At 50.5% G+C, this 22,007-nt stretch overlaps 1 protein-coding gene and 1 non-coding gene across 2 annotated transcripts in view; one reads left to right on the top strand and one right to left on the bottom strand.

Annotated features, from left to right (window-relative positions):
- The window catches only part of LOC132457429 (guanine nucleotide-binding protein G(I)/G(S)/G(O) subunit gamma-2), a 116,368-nt gene that overhangs the window by 55,366 nt on the left and 38,995 nt on the right, over nucleotides 1–22,007 (bottom strand). The gene's annotated exons all lie outside the window — the stretch shown is intronic.
- Nucleotides 9,877–10,003, top strand: LOC132458332 (small nucleolar RNA ACA64). The gene has a single exon (XR_009525894.1). It is a non-coding gene; the product is annotated as a small nucleolar RNA ACA64 (small nucleolar RNA).

Raw genomic sequence — 22,007 nt, 5'->3', positions numbered from 1 at the left:
GCCGTGAATCAGTGAATCCTAGTTCCGGGCCTCATTGACGTCAGCAGTGCATGCACCACTGCGAATCATCCCAGGTGGAAACTAAATCCGCAGCGAGCTTTATATTCCAGTCGGCCCAACGCTTCTAGAACCTCGTGGAAAATCCTCAAACAGCCGCGGCCGTCTTTCATCCTCCATTGTGATTCACGAGGAGTACGGACACACTTCCCGCCGGGCCTTGCCCCACAAAGGGAATACCAGATGGGCTCCGTGTCTGCTGTGTGTCGGAGCTGTGAGCTCCGTGCTGACTTACAGATCAGACTCTGGTTCTGTGAAGTCCTCCCCATCGCCTCCTCACCATCCCTCCAAGAAAAGTCCCGGCACAACTTCACTCACAGCACTCTCTTTGTGCTTTGTACTCTGCTCTTATTCCTGTTCATCCGATGCCTCGATCCACTCCTAACCCTCGTTGGGAGGGGGGATCCATCGTCTGTCCTTCCTTTGTCCAGGGCACTCCCCTCGGGGTTTGGGGGAGCGTTTCCTTGTCCTTCAGAGGGCTGAGGGTTACGGGGAGGGGGTGGGGGTGGTGGGTTGTGCGAAGCCTTGAGAAGAGACTGTAAATGTGATTTAAGGGTTAGAGAAATGATCTTGACTCGACTCTCCTCGCACCGTCCACAATGGATTCCGCTCTCTGCAGCGTCGGAGAGCCTGACATCGGGGGAATTGGAGATTTATGTATTGTCGTGTTTTGAGAGAGAAAGTCAGCCGATTCAGTCCACCACCCTCAACCTCAGCGAATGCTTCTCCTCTCCTCCTGACACGCTCGTATGAAATACATTCGATGCAGGATCTCGTCGTCCCGAACCCCCCCCCCCCCCACCCCACACACACACCTTGCCTTCAAAGTCCCCGGTCTTAAAGGAGACCCCCCCCCCCCCCCCCGCCGCGGCTCAGTGTGCAAGCACAGGTGTCGTCCGTCGTCAATCATGAGAACACAACATCAAACAGTTCTCTGTTGAACCTCTGCAGTGTGTGGCCGGGAACGATAAGCTGTGTGAACGCTGATTCACGATTCCACACTGGGCACGGCGTTTATAATCCCCTCAGACTGTTGTTGTCCTGCCCGCCCTCCCTTCGCCGTGTAAGCCCCGGCCCGGCGGGACACATCGCCACACCGTTGGTGATTTCCTTGCTGTTTTTCCTGCTGACTGCAGGAAGGCCAATGCCTTCATTGTGGAAGCCCACAGACAGACATTCTTCATTAGCAAACTCAGGGCTTTCTTCGTCTCGGTTTCTGGGAAGCAAGGCTGGATAATGTTGTCGTTGTGGAACGCTGTATTAGGTCGTAACGTCCATGCCAACCGTGATCGACTGTCTTCATGTTTCATATGATTGTAGTATCAGCTTTCGGCTGTCTTTGTCTTCTGTGTGTGCGGTATTTCGAAACAAAAATGTGTGAAAAATTGACGACCAAAGCGTGTCACTCCACCGAGCGTATTACTTTACAACCCGACCCCCTGGCCCAGAGCCCAGGTTCTCCAGCTGGATCCACGTTCGGTCGGGCGGGACACATGGGGAGAGGACCCATGGAGAGACGAACCATGAGAAGGGGGGGTGGGGGGGGAATTCCTTGACCTCCTGATTCAGCAATACACCTCACAGCAGTTCAGCAGGTCACAGTTCAGAGGTCAGATCCCAGCCAGGCCGGTGTCGGCCACATGAGGATAAAGGGTGCCACCGGTCATGACGTAATAATGTTGAGTATTGTGTTTTATTTAGAAAATTGACCGGATGCTCTATGGCTTTTACTTTTTCACTTCCTGCCCTGCTCGATCTGCTCTGTTGAAATTGACGCGGTTTATCAGCGGCTCGCGGCAAAAATAGAAGTGCGACGGAAAGATAGCACCGCGCCGCGGCACGCCGCTCCTGGGACGCTGCTGAAACGTTCGACACATCCTACTGGGGCACAACCTACTGGGACACATGTTACTGGGACACATGTTACTCAGACACATCCTACTGGGACGTGTTTTTGCAGAAGTAATACTGGTTTACATGGCCAAGAAGAGATTACTCCATTTTCATCCTTGAATGTACTACTTACTCTTTATTTGATTTTATCTGGATTTGTTGGCCTCCTCTCCGTGTTTTTTGTGCAGAGCTGTGCGATAACACAGTTTATGTTTCGTTCTGCAAAATTCCATTTGCCTGGCATTGCCGGAGGAGAACCTACTCTATTTTCAAAACACGCGATATATTAATACCCTGTACTCATTGAGGGAGATAGATTTCATTTGATAGTGACTTTTTTTTTTTACAATCCGTAATAGGTTACAAACCCGAACGTTAAACATAACCGCCGACCCTTTTAATATGTATACGACTATATAAATGATATATTATGTTACTGAACCCTCATTGGGTCAAAGCCCGCCGCACATCACAGCTCGCAACCTAATTACCCGTCCTTCAACAGCTGCAATCTGATCTCCTCGCAGACGTCTGCCGCCACCCCTCTCCCACAGAGTTCCCTCAGAGTCAATCCGATCCGCCTGGAGTAGTGAGTGCGGCCCAGGATTCACACATTCCAGCGTCGGAGATTAAAAACAGCCCGTCTAAACGGACGTCGTAAAGCAGGCTGCAACCTGCGACTACCCTGTGGTTGACCCCCCCCCCCCCCCCTCCTCCTCCTCTCTGTCCTGGGAACCCCGACGCTGTCCCGTCACAGCGGCCATGTTGGATCTTTCTGACAGACTGACTGACTCAGTCTTCAATGTGCGGCCACAGGCACCGAAGCTTGGACAACGGGTTGCCGTGACGACTCGTTGTCATAGGGTCAGGTTAGTATTGAGTACTTTTAAAAGTATTATAAAACACTAAACCATTACGATGACAACTCTGCAAACTTTATTGCAGGTGCTTCTCCCTCAAAGATTTTAGAACATATCAACGGCAGAAAGACGCTATTTTGAAAAGTACATTTGTCAGAAGAAAGAGAAACAATATATCGCGATCGGTACAGTAAGGAAGGGGGGAGGCTATGCAGAGTCTAGGTGAAGCCTGAACATTAACCTGTTTGCAGAGAGACTGTCCAAGAAACCACCATTGGTGTAATCCGGCCTCGAGGTCACATGACAGGAAATGTGTATCGGCCCTTAGGTATGGCACACAGTGCATTTCCTTCTACTAGTATAAATGTATTCAAAGTATGTATACATATATAAAAATATACAAATATATAGATATGTATTTGTTAATATGTTTCACCTTTCCTTCTCTTACTTGTATTTGCATCTTGTTGCCACAAGACTCGTCTTAACAATACATTGACCACAGGAGTGCCGGAAAACTCATCACCTTTCACCCCCTTGCCATGGCGCAGGAAAGTACACAGGACTTCCCCAAACCGACAGCACATAGTGCTGCGTGGGTGCGTGTGTGTGTGTGTGTGTCTGTCTGTGTGTTTGAGCCGCTGAAGAGAGCACGGATTGCCTCGGCCCCTCTGCAGTAAGAGTCAACAACAGCCGACGTGTCTGGACAGCGCGGGCTGGAGCCGGAGCCCCTAGCGCCGCTGAACCTCAGCCCTGTGGTGGAGCGGTCTCACCGTCTGCTCTTCCACTGTCTCCTCGAGCTCCTGTCTCTCTACACACTTTATCCGCAGGACATACGCTCTTCGGAAAACAAATGATGAGTGGAATGTTTACGTGAGCACATATATGAATATCTTTTTATTTTTACGTTGTTAGCTCATTTTCCTGCTTAATAACATTCTACAAAAAAATCCCCCAAATCTACAAGTAAATATTTTTTGAGACATAAGCGTGTTGATAGCATGGATTGCGTCATCAAAGCCCAGAGTTAGCAGTTAGCATAACAATAACAATAGCATCACCTTAGCATCCAATTAGAAAGTAAACACTAGTCATAGTACCGTAATAATGGTGAACGCCACTGTCCCCCCAACAAACACACACACACACACACACACACACACACACACACACACACACACACACACACACACACACACACACACACACACACACACACACACGGCTGCGTCTCACTGAGGAAGATTACTGCTCATGATCATTTGAATGTGGTCTGAGGTGAAGTGAAGTGTAAACATGACCGGCATTGACAAGTATGATGTGAATGCCTGCAAACTCCCCTCTGGACGCACAGCCATGCACTCAGGAGTTACACAACGGTCTGAATGTAAGACAGTGAAACGCTTGTTTACAGAGTCATGGGCGAGGCCCTTTAGGACAGGAGGTGGATTACTGGGGAGAAGGTGGACCCAGGGCCAGTTGTTATAAGAAGGTGGTCATGATGTCATGATGTAACGGTGGAGGCCCTGGGTCGATTAAATATACAGCGTGTGATACCGGTGTGCGCTCATCTCCTGGAGTGCTGCCTATACATGTGTGCCTCCCCTTCCATAGCCCAGAAAACAGACAAACATCTCACTCTTTGGATGCAGATCCTCTCTCTCCCCCTCTCCCTCTCCCTCTCTCTCTCTGTGGTCGTCTTTCCCAGCACAATAAACCCTGACAGAACTAAATCCCTCATGTCTCCAGTGCTCACGAGAGCAGAGCTCCCAGCTCCAGCAGCCTGTAGACTTTGACAGCCCCGCTATTTTCAGAGATCAACCCCTCAACACATCCACGGTTCTGCTGCGGCCGAGCGACACAGCCCAGCGGGGGAACACTCCCGTCACACACGCAGGATGTTTTCCTTGAGTCGCAAGACTTATTTCGGTATTTGGGCGGTGACTCGCTGAGCAGAACCATCGCAATCGTTCGCTCTGAATGTTTTGCACAATTACACGCTGCGAGCGCGGCCGAGAATAGCGTTTAATTGGCGTGTACTTTACGACGCTGCGGCGCGAGAGAGAGCATCTCGGTGTTGGATTTAGAAGTGAGGAGTTTATGTGGAGGAAAGCCGCTATAGGGCTGGGAAAGGGTTCAATGCTACGTTTTATGGTCTCCGAGAGGTATCACAGCGTTGTGAAATGAAGACTTATCCTGGTACCTAGTTTTATAGTATAAATTAATTACCATGAGGTACGCCCTTAGAAATAGGTTTGAAACTTCTGAGATATTCTATATTCCTCACTGTAATGACCCTCAGTTAGTCTGTTTAGAAGGGTTTTCTAAATGTATATGAATGTTGTGATGTTTATTGATATGGTGTAAAATCCCCCATGATTAGCTGTGGGTACTCTGATTGGTTGGGAGCAGACCACATGGGAGCTGTCAGAGGCCTTGCTCTCTTTATTGGATATAGAAGCATCCATTAAAACCCTATTTCCCACAGTGCACCTAAATACACCTTTTCCCATTTAATGAGATCAAAGCGGTACTTTTTTCCCACTCAAACTAATTTCCAGTTTCCTGCAAACTTTTAATAGCTGAGTGAGTGTCGCTAGGTGCCTTCCATGTGGGACTCTAGCAACAGACCGCTGCTAAACACTATCACACGTGTCTTACATGTTTACAAACCAGAATACAAGATGTAGTCTACGTCAAAGGCTCCAATAAAGGTCTGTGTGTGTGTGTGTGTGTGTGTGTGTGTGTGTGTGTGTGTGTGTGTGTGTGTGTGTGTGTGTGTGTGTGTGTGTGTGTGTGTGTGTGTGTGTGCGTGTGTATGTACGTATGTATGTACGCATGTATGTATGTACATACGTACGTGCACGCGTGCGTGCGTATGTATGTACGTACGTACGTATGTATGTACGCATGTATGTATGTACATACGTACGTGCACGCGTGCGTGTGTTTGTAAATGGAGTGCATTTATGTGCTGCTTCTCTAACCTAGGGCCACTCTAAGCACTTTACAAGAGTGGCACCCAATCATACACACAGCCCGACCCTCTGGGGGGTCTCGACCAAACAAGGTCACAGCGTGCCTTTCCGAAGCAGTCGGGGCTGGATCTGGAGGAAGGGCCGGGGATTCGACCAAGAACCCGCCGTTTGACAGACAACCTGCTCTACCTACTGATGTACTGCAGCCTACTGTGGGTTTCTGCAGCGTGTGTGTGTGTGTGTGTGTGTGTGTGTGTGTGTGTGTGTGTGTGTGTGTGAGTTAATGTAAGTGTGTGTGTGTGTGTGTGTGTGTGTGTGTGTGTGTGTGAGTTAATGTAAGTGTGTGTGTGTGTGTGTGTGTGTGAGTTAATGTAGGTGTGTGTTTGTGTTTATATACGAGGATATCATCCAATCAGAACAGGACAGAGCCCGAGAGCCGGAGGACTGAAGCCACCACGCTGCTCTACGCAGGCTGAGCTGTAGCCCACCCCTCCACCATGCTAATGGTTAGCATGTGGCTCTTGGGCCTTGGTGGAGGGGGGGGGGGGGGGGGGCTAACGTCAGAGGGAGCGGAGGGTCTTTCCAGAGCCCCGGGGCCTGCGGCTGGGCTCCATCTGGAAGGAATGGATGTGGTTTACCCCATATAGGAACCAGGAGGGAGGAACCGGCCAAGGAACCAGGAGGGAGGAACCAGGAGGGAGGAACCGGCCAAGGAACCAGGAGGGAGGAACCAGGAGGGAGGAACCGGCCAAGGAACCAGGAGGGAGGAACCGGCCAAGGAACCAGGAGGGAGGAACCAGCCAAGGAACCAGGAGGGAGGAACCGGCCAAGGAACCAGGAAGGAAGAACCGGCCAGGGAACCAGGAGGGAGGAACCGGCCAAGGAACCAGGAGGGAGGAACCGGCCAAGGAACCAGGAGGGAGGGAAGGGAGGTGGGAAGGAAGGGAGGATAGCTGGATAGCCAGAAGGACAGACAGACAAGGATATAGAAAGAGAGACACTGACCGTCCGTCCGTCCGTCTGTCTGTCTAGAGAAAGAGAGAGAGAGAGACTAGCAGACAGACAGGGAGACAAGGACACAGACAGAGGAGATTAAAGTGACAGTCAACCTACCTATCAAGATAACACATCTCTAGTTCAAGTCTTCCAGTAGGAAATATAAAAGATGAAGAGGAAGACTTTGATTTAAGAGAAGGGGGGATAATCCTCCGGCCCAGCCTCGGGTGGCTGAGGCCATCTTTCAGTCAGGAGAACAGCTGATGTTGCGGAATGTGAAAGTCTTTTCTGTTTTCAGTGAAAACACACGCAGGCCATGGAGATTAATCACATAAAGATGTTCTCGTGCTCCAAAACTCCCCAGCTTCCCCAAGTCTTCAGTTACAACACAAGCATGTTTCCCCCTGCTGAGAGCCAGCCCTTCTCCTTTGAAACTGTTCGCTGTTAGAGAGTCACTTGAATGCTCAGTATAAAGACAGCCCTTCTCACAGTACCATGGTGCACCTATTGGACAAAGAATTAACAAATACCTATTGGACAGAGTATCACAAAATACCCATCAGAACAGCGGATTTAGCTGACGACATCGAATGACTGAAGAAGTTAAAGCAAAGGTGGTTCTGGGATTGCATCACCAGTCCAGAGAAGGCGGGCTTACCATTCCAACCAATGGTAAAAAACTTTTGTGGTTTGATCTACTTTGACAGTAGGTGTTGGAAAGTCGATACCCCAACTGCAGCATGCCAGTCAGGTCCTGAATGCCGAAATAAAAACCTGATCAACCAAAGCTTCATCCCCCACTAATCTGCCCCTTTTCTCTCTAAAATTACCCAGTGAACAAGCACTCTGCCCTCTGTACGTCGTTTCCCTTCGTCTCTATACTACATCAGGGCTCAAAGACATTACGAGCACATCGACATTCAGGGCATTTAGCAGTCGCTTTTATCCAAAGCGTCTTACAATAAGTACATTTGTCAGAAGAAGAGAAACAACAATGTATCGCTATCGGTACAGCAAGGATGTTCATAGAACCAATTGCCAAGTAATAACAATCGCTAGGTTAACCCATTCCCCGTAAAAAAAAATACTATTAGTACTACTAGTAGTACTTTTACTAATAGTACTACTAGTATACAAGTACTATAAGTACTTTTTTTAATTCTATAAAGCTCAAAGGGGATTGATGACATTACGGGTAGAGGACCAGACGAGTTTAGTCGTAGATACCGTTGATTATATCAGAATATGGTTCAGTACAGATACTGCCGCTCCCCCCTGGCTGACCCCAGTACCCCCAGTACCCCAGTACCCCTGGACCCCCATCCCCTCGGACCCTCAGCTCAGCCCTGGACCCTCAGCACCCTCAACCAGGACCTTCAGACCCCGAGGTCTGAGGGGGTCTGAGGGTCTGAGCTGACGCCAGGGGCGCCCAGCCTTAGCTCGGGGGGGGGGGGGGGGTGCCGCCACGTAGCCACACCGAGCTAGCACCAGCCATCATCACACACACCTCCGCCTGTTGGACCCCTGACCACCGCCCAGCGAGTAAGACCCCGGCTTTGGTCCGTCAATTTCATTTCCTCCCAACGAGCAGAAAAGAGACACCAGCCTCCAGGACTCAGAGGGGGGGGGGGGGGGGGGGAGTTTGGCTCAGAGGCCTGGACGCGCAGCCCAGGCCGGTCCCACACCCGGCCCGGCGGTCCCAGTGCTGCAGGGTTCACGGCCGGAGGAACATCTGGTTGTGTTCAGGCGTGGCGTTTAGACGCTGGGCCCCAGGGTTCGTGTAACGCGGGGCTGAGTCCTCAGCGCTGGGAGCGGGAGACGGCTACTTTAGCGCCGCCGTGTCCGCCATGAGCCCCCGTCACCAAACACGAAGGTCGAAACCGACTTTATCTGGTTTTATCCGGCAGAAATCTCCCCCATCCACCCCCCCCCCCCCCCCCCCCCTCCCTCCCTTCCTCCTCCGGCCCCTTGAGATGGCTCTGGGTTCAAGTCCCTACAGGCTCTGTGTTCCGGCCCCTACAGGCCAACACGCGCCCTGCAGACTCAGCAGCCCTCAGCCCCCTTCCTGGCTCCATGTTATCACGGCCCGCTATCTTCTCACCAATCTGGAGGAAGTCTGGGACCCGGCCATGCCAAGCCTGCAGCCTCGGTGCGGGACCTGCAGCTGGTGGCCGGTGTGGTGAACCTATCTCCAGCCTCCAGCCGGCCCCGGGCGACCCAGGGGCCTCTCTGGGTCCCGCTGGAGATAGCCACGGCCCGGGAGCATTGTTTGCAGGACCCAGGGGCCGAGCAGAAGGCCTTGGTGCCAGACTGGCTGGAGCAAGACAAAACACAGCGACCTAGAATAGTATCGTAACCCACTGCACACTCAAAACAATCAGACGCACGCACGCACAGACGCACACACACACACAGACACACGAGCGTACATGAGCACGCACACACACACACACACACCCACAGAGGAGCACACACACACAAACGCACACACACACGTACGCGAACACAGACGCTGGCACACACGCACACACACACATATGAGCGTACATAAGCATGCACACACACACACACACACACACACACAAACACAGAGAGATGCACACACGCACACACACAAACACAGAGAGATGCACACACGCACGCACACAAACACAGAGAGATGCACGCACACACACACACACACACACACACACACACACACACACACACACACACACACACACACACACACACACACACACACACACACACACACACACACACACACACACACACACACACTTTCTTGGCTGCAGAAAGGGGATAGTGGCTGAAAAGAGGACTTGTACTGAATTCCCTCTGTGCCACTTGGACATCATGCTGGGGTCACACACAGAGTCAACCAGTGGTGTAGACGATCAGGCCTGTGTGTCCGTTGACACAGACAGCTGTTGCTGCATGTTGTAAACGTGTGTCATGAGCGGGCATGTGATCATCGACATGCAAATCTCTCGGCAGTGATGCAGAAGACTGAGCATTTGAATACCACCAGACATGCTGAGTTGCAGCTGCGGTCAAAGACGAGTGTGTTCTGTGGCCCGGGCTGAAGTGGCCCGGGCTGAAAAACACCTCTAGTCCTTCAGTGAACAGAGGGGAGATGCCTGGGCCTAACAGAACTCTGGTGCATTATGCCTATCACACACAGTCTTCCAGTGTGATAAAACCCATGTACCCACATTAACCGCAAGGGTCATCTTGTGTGTGTCAGGGCGGGGCTGATGGATCACTATAAGAATATCACACATGTTCATTTGGATAATGCTGGTTTCATACTTTTAAAACCGAAACAGAAAAAAAAAATAAAAATAGACGAGTGTGTCACACACTGTTGTAAAAATATTGACCTATTGAACTTTTATCGAAAGTGCTTTACATTCACCCACACATGCAAATTCACACACCGACGGCGGAGTTCACCGCGCAAGGCGACAGCCAGCTCGTCAGGAGCACTTAGGGTGAGGCGTCTTGCTCAGGGACACCTCGGCACTCGGCTAGGAGGAGCCGGGCATCGAACTAGCAACCTTGCGGTTCCCAGCCGACCCGCTCTACCTCCTGAGCTACTGCCTTCCCATTACACTACAAAGTACTGAGTATTTTACTGCACAATATGTTAAAGAGGGTCCTGCATCAGAGTATCTCCACAGGGGGCCCATGTCACGGGAGGGTTTGAGCCCCCTGACTTCAGCGGTCTCAGGGTGAACGTGTGATGCATTACGTGGGCTGGGGGAGCCTTCAGGCTGTTCCTGTGATTAAGGGATATACGAAGGGGATCTCTTTGGGTGCATCCGAATACTAAGTATAGACTATTTCTGTGCAGCGTCTACTACTTGACCGTTAATGTAGTACGTTCTACAGCTATGCGTAGAACGCCTTCCGAACACCACCGAAACGCCACCGGATGTTTGGAGATGACCTATTTCCCCTCTGTGCGCTGCACATCAGATGCCGGCAAAATTAAGGTCACCTGCGAACATTTACAGATCTTATATCTTTTTTTCACCGCAGCGTTCTTCTTCTTCGGTTACCAGACTCCGGCTGAATAGTGGGATAGCGTAGTGACCTACCGTTGTATCTTGTGGCGGTGGTACGCATACAGAAACTTTTTGCCTAATACACAATGCGTACTGAGCATTCAGACTCACTATATTTGTGACGTACTACAAAATGCCTACTATATAGCAGTCAAGTATGAGTATTCGGATGCAGCCTTTGTGTTTTATTACACTGCAACCTTGTTGGGACATTAAAAGCTTAGCTGCAGGAACATGCATTATTCTAAATACTTTAATAAATACATTACACACAATTGACTGTCCTCAGTAAATAGTTTTTCTATGATTTGTAGGAATGGCCGATGCATGACCTCAGATCTGTCTGGTGTTGTGTTTTAAAGTCACTGAAACGGGGGGAGGTTTCAAACAGATCGCTAACACATCGGACGCGTGTGTGCAGCACTCAGGCGTTATCGGATTACGGCCTCTCAGGTCCACCGCACCGTTCTTCTCTGCAGGACTTGAAAGCGTTTCGTCAGCACTTAGAAACCACAGCGGTGTTAGAAAACTAAATCCCCAGACGGAGTTTTGCAGATGAGACCCAGAGGCGTTTGGGTAGACCACTGCAAGGTGGAGGTGGATGGGGCTGGAGGTGGTGGGGGTGGTTGAGGGGGAGGTGGTGGGGTTGGAGGTGGTTAGGGTGGAGGTGGTGGGGGTGGAGTTGGAAGGGGATGAGAGTGGGAGGGGGTGAGCTTGGGTGGGAGGTGGTGGGGGTGGGGGTTTGAGGTTGTGGGGGTTGTGTTGGGGGTTGTCAGGCCTGCACAGATACTTGGGGTGGTGGTGACGTAGGTCTGTGGTCCATGCGTACGTCTTTGTGGTGTAATAAGAGGCGATTTTGGATCAACTTTCTGACTTAACGCCTGATGTATTTGCGGTGTGTAACCAAACCGTTTACAACCACCTCAGTGTGGGAGCTTTGTGTGTCTGTCTCTGTGTGTTGATTAGCTTGTGTTGTGTTTGTGAGTATGTTTGTCTGAATGTGTGTGTGTGTGTGTCTCTATATGCGTCTGTCTCTGCATGCCTGTGTGTGTGTGTGTCTATTCCTCTGAACGTGTGAATGTGGAAAATACTAAACACAACCAGCAGGTCTGGTCTGCAGCCCCCTTGATGTGGGGGGGGGGGCTGGTCCTCCCAGGTGGGGCTTCCCATCTCCATAATCAACCCATTAAAGACCACCACTGCCAACCATGCAGGAACCAATACCACAAAAGTCAAACACACACACACACACACACACGCTACAACGTACGCACACACCCATTCAGTCACATCCATACACACAAAAATACCCACACACACAAAAACACACACACAGACACTCCTCCCTTTGTTTCTCTCCCCAGCAGCATTGACTAAGCTGCCGGCGATCATGAAGCTCTTCTCCACGATCAAGAGCCGCCGTTAAGGGGCAACAAGCCCCTTAAGCCCCCAAGCTCTCCTAGTGTTGTTCCTGTCTCCTAGTATTGCTGTCTCCTAGTGCTGTTCCTGGTTAAGGGGCAACAAGCCCCTTAACCAGTCCACAGTGACCCAGGGCAGCGGTGAGGTCCTAATCCTGACCCTAACCCTAACCCTTAACCAGACCACAGTGACCCAGGGCCAGGGTGGAGTCCTAACCCTGACCCTAACCCTTAACCAGACCACAGTGACCCAGGGCCAGGGTGGGGTCCTAACCCTGACCCTAACCCTAACCCTTAACCAGACCACAGTGACCCAGGGCCAGGGTGGGGTCCTTACCCTGACCCTAACCCTTAACCAGACCACAGTGACCCAGGGCAGCGGTGAGGTCCTAATCCTGACCCTAACCCTAACCCTTAACCAGACCACAGTGACCCAGGGCCAGGGTGGAGTCCTAACCCTGACCCTAACCCTTAACCAGACCACAGTGACCCAGGGCCAGGGTGGGGTCCTAACCCTGACCCTAACCCTAACCCTTAACCAGACCACAGTGACCCAGGGCCAGGGTGGGGTCCTAACCCTGACCCTAACCCTAACCCTTAACCAGACCACAGTGACCCAGGGCCAGGGTGGGGTCCTAACCCTGACCCTAACCCTTAACCAGACCACAGTGACCCAGGGCAGCGGTGGAGTCCTAACCCTGACCCTAACCCCGACCCTAACCTTGTCCTTAACCATAACCCTCAACAACCAGTCCACGGTGACCCAGTCCCAAGGTTGGGTCCCCTGAACCCAGCCCCCCCCCTCGTCCCCCCCCCCACGCGGCACGGCTGGATGAGGGAGGAGATCTGGGGGCTGCGTTTGAACGTAGCGGATAAAGCGCTGAGCGCGGCGTAGGCTGCTAACGAGGAGAGACCAGAGTCATCAGGGAGTTGATCAGCAGGGGCGGGGTCACTGAACCCACGGATACCAAGACGGAGCGCCATCAGGCAGACGCAGCGCATCCCGTCGATAACGTTGGTTTGTGATCGTGCTCGGCTCCAGCTCGTCGGCATGGATACGCACCCGGGGGGGTGCGTGACGCGATCACACCCACGGCCCGGAAGTCGCTGGCTCGTTAGTTAATTGTCTTCACCTGTGTAACGTGTAGGCAGGTTACTCTGTTTCTGTGTTCAGGGTTTAATCCTGCATTCTTCACACATTTTAACTTCTTTATATATGTCCGCAATTCACAATGGATGCACATAAGGACATTAATGTTACAGATACAAAACATTGCTCAGGCATGATCCAGCAATGTGTGTCTGATGAGGAATTAGGCAGATTAGGAACACACACAACACCTCCGCCTCCAAAAGTGACGACTTCCAATAATAGAGGATATTGAGCAGTAATTTGCAAGTTGTTTTGCCCTTGCTTTCGTCTGGCCAACTATCCTGAGACCCCCCACACACACACACACACACACACACACACACACACACACACACACACACACACACACACACACACACACACACACACACACACACACACACACACACACACACACACACACACACACACACACACACACACACACCAAACCCCTACCTGCTGTCTTTTTTATAACTTTGGTCTGATTTCGCCGTCAGAGCGCCTGCTCCATGACTAAACGTTGTGAGTCATAGGATACACTGAGTTCCCCAATGACTGCTCACCCAATGACAGGTGAGCGCGTGATCACACCTCGGTGCGAGAGGTGAGCGAGCGGAGCAGAATGTGCCGGGCGGCGGGTCTGGTCTCGTCCCGTGTTGACATACGCCGGAGCGAAGGGGATTATCCCTCGCCGAGGACGGCGGGCCAATCAGAAGCTCCGCTGGGCGGATGAGTCATGATCAGTCGCTACAGATAAGATATGATCCCTGCTTTGAATACCTTCATCACGTTCCCAGGAAGAGGAAGCTGTGTCATCAAGGGCCATGCATGAGGGGGTGGTTTAGAAAGAAAAATAGCACATTCTCCTAGTGTTGGCGCTGTCTCCTAGTGTTGTTCCTGTCTCCTAGTGTCTTTGCTGTCTCCTAGTGTTGTTCCTGTCTCCTAGTGCCTGTGCTGTCTCCTAGTGTTGTTCCTGTCTCCTAGCGTTGGTTCTGTCTCCTAGTGTTGTTCCTGTCTCCTAGTGTTGTTCCTGTCTCCTAGTGTTGGTTCTGTCTCCTAGTGTTGTTCCTGTCTCCTAGTGTTGGTTCTGTCTCCTAGTGTTGTTCCTGTCTCCTAGTGTCTGTGCCGTCTCCTAGTGTCTGCGCCGTCTCCTAGCGTTGGTTCTGTCTCCTAGTGTTGTTCCTGTCTCCTAGTGTTGGTTCTGTCTCCTAGTGTTGTTCCTGTCTCCTAGTGTTGTTCCTGTCTCCTAGTGTTGCTCCTGTCTCCTAGTGTTGGTTCTGTCTCCTAGCGTTGGTTCTGTGTCCTAATGTCTGGGCTGTCTCCTAGTGTTGTTCCTGTCTCCTAGCGTTGGTTCTGTGTCCTAGTGTTGGTGCTGTGTCCTAGTGTTGTTCCTGTCTCCTAGTGTTGCTCCTGTCTCCTAGTGTTGTTCCTGTCTCCTAGTGTTGGTTCTGTCTCCTAGCGTTGGTTCTGTGTCCTAGTGTTGGTTCTGTGTCCTAGTGTTGGTTCTGTGTCCTAGTGTTGTTCCTGTCTCCTAGTGTCTGTGCCGTCTCCTAGTGTCTGCGCCGTCTCCTAGCGTTGGTTCTGTCTCCTAGTGTTGTTCCTGTCTCCTAGTGTTGGTTCTGTCTCCTAGTGTTGCTCCTGTCTCCTAGTGTTGTTCCTGTCTCCTAGTGTTGTTCCTGTCTCCTAGTGTTGGTTCTGTCTCCTAGCGTTGGTTCTGGGTCCTAGTGTTGTTCCTGTCTCCTAGCGTTGGTTCTGTGTCCTAGTGTTGGTTCTGGGTCCTAGTGTTGTTCCTGTCTCCTAGTGTTGTTCCTGTCTCCTAGTGTTGGTTCTGTCTCCTAGCGTTGGTTCTGGGTCCTAGTGTTGTTCCTGTCTCCTAGTGTTGGTTCTGTCTCCTAGCGTTGGTTCTGTCTCCTAGTGTTGGTTCTGTCTCCTAGTGTTGGTTCTGTCTCCTAGTGTTGGTTCTGGGTCCTAGTGTTGGTTCTGTGTCCTAGCGTTGGTTCTGTGTCCTAGTGTTGGTTCTGTGTCCTAGTGTTGTTCCTGTCTCCTAGCGTTGGTTCTGTGTCCTAGTGTTGGTTCTGTGTCCTAGTGTTGTTCCTGTCTCCTAGCGTTGGTTCTGTGTCCTAGTGTTGGTTCTGTGTCCTAGTGTTGTTCCTGTCTCCTAGCGTTGGTTCTGTGTCCTAGTGTTGGTTCTGTCTCCTAGCGTTGGTTCTGTGTCCTAGTGTTGGTTCTGGGTCCTAGTGTTGTTCCTGTCTCCTAGCGTTGGTTCTGTCTCCTAGTGTTGGTTCTGTGTCCTAGTGTTGGTTCTGTGTCCTAGTGTTGGTTCTGTGTCCTAGTGTTGGTTCTGTGTCCTAGTGTTGGTTCTGTGTCCTAGTGTTGGTTCTGTGTCCTAGTGTTGGTTCTGTCTCCTAGTGTTGGTTCTGGGTCCTAGTGTTGGTTCTGGGTCCTAGTGTTGGTTCTGTGTCCTAGTGTTGGTTCTGTGTCCTAGTGTTGGTTCTGTCTCCTAGCGTTGGTTCTGTGTCCTAGCGTTGGTTCTGTCTCCTAGCGTTGGTTCTGTCTCCTAGCGTTGGTTCTGGGTCCTAGTGTTGGTTCTGTGTCCTAGTGTTGGTTCTGTCTCCTAGCGTTGGTTCTGTGTCCTAGTGTTGGTTCTGGGTCCTAGTGTTTGGGCTGGGTCTCCTGCTGGCAGCAGACAGCCTCCCCACCCATCAGATCATCAGTCACCCCGCTGCTCATTAGCTCCCAAGCAGAATCACAACGGCCCCGTTTGGTACTTCATGGCTGAGTAAGAGCCTGGAAGTTTCCACTCAGAAGTTACGGATTGTGGTAATCAGGGAGGTTCATCCTTTCCTAGGCCCGGCAGTATCAAACGACGGTATTAGGTTCTTTATAGCGGTTTACAGAGGGAATTTATTAACCATTCACAATGCGGGTGGTTATATATTCAGAGCCACATGCAGCGCATTTTAGTTACAGGCCATTGAGAACCAGGGAGGTGTTGGGTGCCTTGCTCAAGGATGAGTCCAGGTCGACGTTGGGGTTCCAGCCCAGAAGAGAAGGGATGGTGTAGTGTTGGGGTTTTCCTACAGTTTTGTGTGTGCTTCTGTTGGTGTCCAACAGTGTGAATGGGAAAGATGGTGGTGTAAAGATCAGCTCGGTACCGCTAGTTAACGTAAAAAAGCAATCTTCTCTAACCATCAGCGCTGGCGGGGTGATTCCTGCAGGCGCCCAGTGACAATCAAGTCCATTAAACAGAGAGCTTTTCCGCTGGGAGGTTAATGGAAAGTGAAATTACCATTTGACCTCAATAAAGTTAACAATTCCAACAGGGGAATGAGGAAGAAAAGTCTGTCTGTTCTCAGCCCCGACTGCATATTTGTCACGCTTAATAATTCTTCCGGCCTTTGGATATCACTTTGCACTACAACCGGTTGAAATTGACGACAAAACAAAATCCAAGCCAAGCCTGCCTTCTCTCCCGTTCGGATAGCCTGCACTCCATCAGACTGACTCTGGGACGACATGGAGCACAGAGCAACAGCTTTTACAGGAACTCACCATAATCCGATAATAAACGTCCCTCTCTCTTAAAGAAGAATGTTCTCTGGTCGGTGCTGGGAATGTGCGGAGGCACCGAAACAGAAACAGAGAGCCTTTGTGGGGGGGGGGGGAAATGGGCGGCAGACGGTGCCAATGCATCGCGATGATTCACCGCTCCGACCTCCCCTGCCCTCGGACACGCAGAGCCATGGTAGCCCTCGGAGCAGAGGGGGAACCAGCCCCGCGGAGATCGCTTCTGACACGAGCCAGAAGAACTCGCTGTCCAACCCCCGGTGACCGCGGCTCTCGTTGGGTCCATGGCTCTGGTTCACCGAGCCGACGTCGTGGTTCCTTCCTGGTTCCGAGCGCTCGCACGGTGGTCCGTTGACGAGGAAGGTTCCATCGCTGGAACGTCCAGGCGATGATGAACGATGGGATGGATATCGTTTACATTTAGGAAATTTAGAACACGCTTTTATCCAAAGCGACTTACAATGAGTACATTTGTCAGAAGGAAGAGAAACAATCTATATCGCTGTCGGCACAGTAAGGATGTTCATAGCACCAAGTGCCAGGTACTATTCTTCATTAGGTTAACCCACTCCCCGTACACAACAGAGATAGCTAGGTTCAGATGCTACACAAGGCTAAGTGCTGTTTTTAGGTTCAAGGACGTACAACATACAATGAGTGCATGCATTTAGTGCCAGGTCATACAACATACAATAAGTGCGTAAGAGGGTTGTGGGGAAGAGGGGGAAGACTTGGCAGAGTCCAGGTGAACTCTGAAGTGAAGTGAAGTGTCTTTTGCGGAAGCTGGGGTGCGGCTCTGCGGTCCTGAAATCGGCAGGGAGCCGACAATGATCGCATATGAATAAAGTAAACTTTATTCATACAGCCCTTTGATACAGTCATATTCTCAAAGTGCTGCCCAGGCCGGGTTGGAAAAGTTCCCCTGAAAAAACCCATTTGGAGAAAGAAATGGAACCTTGAGGATTGGAATTGGCTCGGAGTGGGAGGGAGTGTTAGCTTAGCCTGTATGAGTCAGCGCTTTTGCCTTCACGGTGGCCCAATGGTTAGCATCGTAGCCTCGTGGTATGAGGCTACACGGCTCAAATGTCGCTTGTATGCAGATGATCTTCTGCCACCGGATCAAATTAATCCTAATTCATGTTCTAGTAAATCCCCAGAGGAACTCCATGTTCTTTGGGTTTTTTATTTATCCACTAGCGTTAATGTTGGCTAATGGATAAGCTGTTAGCTAACAGTAATGGATCTTGTTTATTGCACTTGGGTTAAATTGGGAAATTGGATGACATAAACCCCTACCATAACCACTCCTGTGGGATTCCAACTCCAGGCACGTCATCAAAGCTGAGCCTCTTTCACTCTCCTCTTCTTCCTGTAGCCTTCAGAGGTAATTCTGGAATTTCCCTGAGCCCCATCGGGATGCAATGGTGGGAAATGTCTCAACTGGTTGGATCATGAGAAGCTTTGAAATTATAACAAACTACATAATGAGAGAGAGCCAGAGAGAATGAGACACCGAGCCAGAGAGAGAGAGAGAGAGAGAGAGAGAGAGAGAGAGAGAGAGAGAGAGAGAGAGAGAGAGAGAGATACATAGAGAGAGAGAGAGAGAGAGAGAGAGAGAGAGAGAGAGAGAGAGAGAGACACCGAGCCAGAGAGAGAGACATATAGAGAGAGAGACACCGAGCCAGAGAGAGACACCGAGCCAGAGAGAGACATATAGAGAGAGAGACAGAGAGAGAGAGACAGAGAGAGACAGAGACAGAGACAGAGACAGAGAGAGAGAGAGAGAGAGAGAGGCAAAGTAGGCTGGTTGAGATGGTGGCAAAGATAATTGAGAAGGCAAAGATAGGGAAATGAAGAGGAACGATAATGCAAGGAAAAAGCTTAAATGAAGGAATCAATATAATACAAATCATACATGTTTCGGTCCATGCCTGATGCCTTTCAAAGGGCCTTTTTGTTCCACAACGGACAAAGCAGTGAGAAAGGCCATTAGTGAGAAACAGCACATGACCAGGGGCCCACTAACTGGTAGGTCATCCCCAGCGGCAGGGAGATGACATCATCTTGTGGTGACGTAACGCACCAGGCAGGGACCCCCAGCGGGTCAGATGGTAAACACAGACTCCTTCACAATCCCCTTTATGAAACCCTTTTAACTCACTTAAAAAGCCTTTCAATCCTTTTAAACAAATTCAAAAAACCCTTTCTGGTCACTCGACCCATTTCGACCATCTCAGAACCCTTTCAACTCTCTCATAACCCTTTCAACAACCTCCAAACCCTTTCAACTCTCTCATAACTAGGGATGGGAATTGATAAGAATTTCACGATTCCGATTCCGCTTATCGATCCGATTCCTTATCGATTCTCTTATCGATTCTCATTGGGTGAGAAAATAAGTATAAATGTGTTTGTTTGTATTAAATCTCTTTAATATCTGATCAGAAGTGCTTCTAGTATTAGGAAATTGTGCATTTTCAAATCAATTGGACTCTAGACGAAAAAATATATAAAAATATATGCCATCATTATGTGCCATACAACTAAAAACACAGACTGAAAACACCCAAGTAAGAGCTTGTGCCTTTTGGAATGCTAACAGTGCTCATTTGCATTAAACTTGTCACAAAATTCAACTGACATAAACAAAATGAAGCATTGATTAGACAGAGATTTATTAGATGGGCCTACCTATTAAACCGTTGGAACACACAAGCCCGGAAACCATAGCAATGCCGGTAAACAAATCCCGAGAAGCCCAATCCCTATGAGAGCTCCCCGCGCTACGGCCATCCGGAGGCGACAGAGCTGTTGGCCGTGATATTATATATACAATTATAATATATTATATACTATTATATATAGAGCTCCGGGAGTCGCAAACTGCAACAATCACTTTCTCCTCCATGCCGCAGTCACCCCGGACTGCACTGCACTGAGTTTGACGGCTGAACGCTGATTGGCTGTTACGTTACACATGTCACTCAGTTATCACGCTGTTGAACGCTGATTGGCTGTCATCACGACAAAAACTTGTCGCCGGTTTTCTCCCGCGAAAATTTCGCCCTTATACGCGTCTCAACGTTCACTTTGTATGGGATCTTGTCGCCCCGTCGCGTTTGGTGTGAACACACAATGCGATTCTTCCTCGGCGGCGCCATGTTTGCTGCGTTCTGAACCAAAACAAAAGCAGCGTGTGTGTGACGTCATGACGCATTTGCCGCGACCGGAACCGATAAGCGGAATCGTTAAGCAGGCTTGCTAATGATTCCAAGGAATCGGTTGACTCGGAACCGGTTCTGAACAAGAACCGGTTCTCGATTCCCATCCCTACTCATAACCCTTTCAACAACCTCCAAACCCTTTAAACTCTCTCAGAACCCTTTCAACCACCCCAAACCTTCTCAACCACCTCAGAACCCGATTAGCTCTCTCATAGCCCTTTGAGCCATCTCAGAAGCCTTTAGACTGTCCAATAGCCCTTTCAACCATCTTACAACTTCGCCACTCTTCAGCTACAATGTAGGCCACTTCTTACTGCTACTACGTTCGGGCATCGAACCAAGGACCTTCTGTCCGGGAGTGGAACATTGTACCTTGGTACTGCCAGGGTCTCTGGGCCCCATGCTAGGCTATCTGCGATAGCATTAACCGACCGGGACGAATCTCTTCTGGTGTTTGTCCCCGAGGCGAAGCGACAAGGGGCCCGCCCATGGTGGGGCCCGCTCCTCAAAGGGCCGCGTGGTAAATTGCCATGACAGCCAGGGTTATTTCAGTTAGCTGACGCACGCTGTCAGCCAAGGTGCCTTTGAGCAGGCCGTTGGAGCCGAGCCACCATGCCGGTTGAGGGTCACCGTTGGTTACGGGCATCAGTTAAACGCCGCAGCGCAGTGTCAGAGTGATGTCATGATTTAAGTGATAAATCACGTGTGTGTGTGTTTGTGTGTGTGTGCATCGTTGGAATGTGATTGGACTAGAATGACCAGAGAACTAGAATGACCCTCCTTGTCTCACTCTCTCTCTCTCTCCCTTTTACTCCCTCTATCCCGCCCTGTCACTCCCCATCTCACTCTCTCCCCTTTCACTCCCTCAATGGCTCCCCGTCACTCCCCTTGTTTTTCTCCACCCCCTTTCCCTCCCTCTCTCCCCCACTCTTCTCTCTCTATGTTTCTGTCACCTCTTTTTCCACCCCTCTCCCTCTCTGCCCCCCTTCCCTCTGCTCTCCCTGTCCATTCCCTATTGAACTGTCCCCACTCTCCCAACTCAACCCTTCACTCTGCACGTGTGTGTGTGTGTGTGTGTGTGTGTGTGTTGCTGAATGCACTGTGAGTTAATCCCTTTAACAGTGGACTATCACAGTGGGCCTCCTCTCAGTCCCTGTTGGGTTCAAACTCTTTCATCCCCTCGCTAATCAAACTCTTTCAGCCTCCTCTTCCTTGTGGGGGGGGGGGGAGCGAGGTAGGATGCCTACGTAGCAGAGATCGATCCCTGGGGTAAGGCGTGATTTATAGGCGCTGTGATGCATTGCTGTTTCGCCGTAGACGCACAAATCGCGCACGTGAATATCTCTCATCGAAATCTGCGTATTTCGTTTACATTTCGCAAACTTACCCATGCTTATTCGTTTTACATTTCCTTCTACACTTTTTTCCGATTTCTATTCAGGTACGACATGCTAGTATACCCATGACAGGTATGGGCATCTCCAAAGCAGATCAATCTCTCTGTGAAAACCCAACCAAACACAACCCAACAGGTCAACCGAGTTCCCCTGGTCTCCAAACCAAACTAAACCCTACAAGGCCCTCTGAGTTCCCCTGGTCCCCAAATCAAATCAAACTAAACTAAACCCCACCAGGTCACCGAGTTCCCCTGGTCCTCAAACCAAACCAAACTAAACCCCACCAGGTCACTGAGTTCCCCTGGTCCTCAGCCCAAACTAAACCCCACCAGGTCACTGAGTTCCCCTGGTCCTCAAACCAAACCAAACTAAACCCCACCAGGTCACTGAGTTCCCCTGGTCCTCAAACCAA

This window comes from Gadus macrocephalus, chromosome 5, assembly GCF_031168955.1.
Source record: "Gadus macrocephalus chromosome 5, ASM3116895v1".
NCBI classification, from domain to species: Eukaryota; Metazoa; Chordata; class Actinopteri; order Gadiformes; family Gadidae; genus Gadus; species Gadus macrocephalus.
Note: the sequence above shows the minus strand (reverse complement) of the source record. Positions and strands in the feature narration are given on the sequence as shown.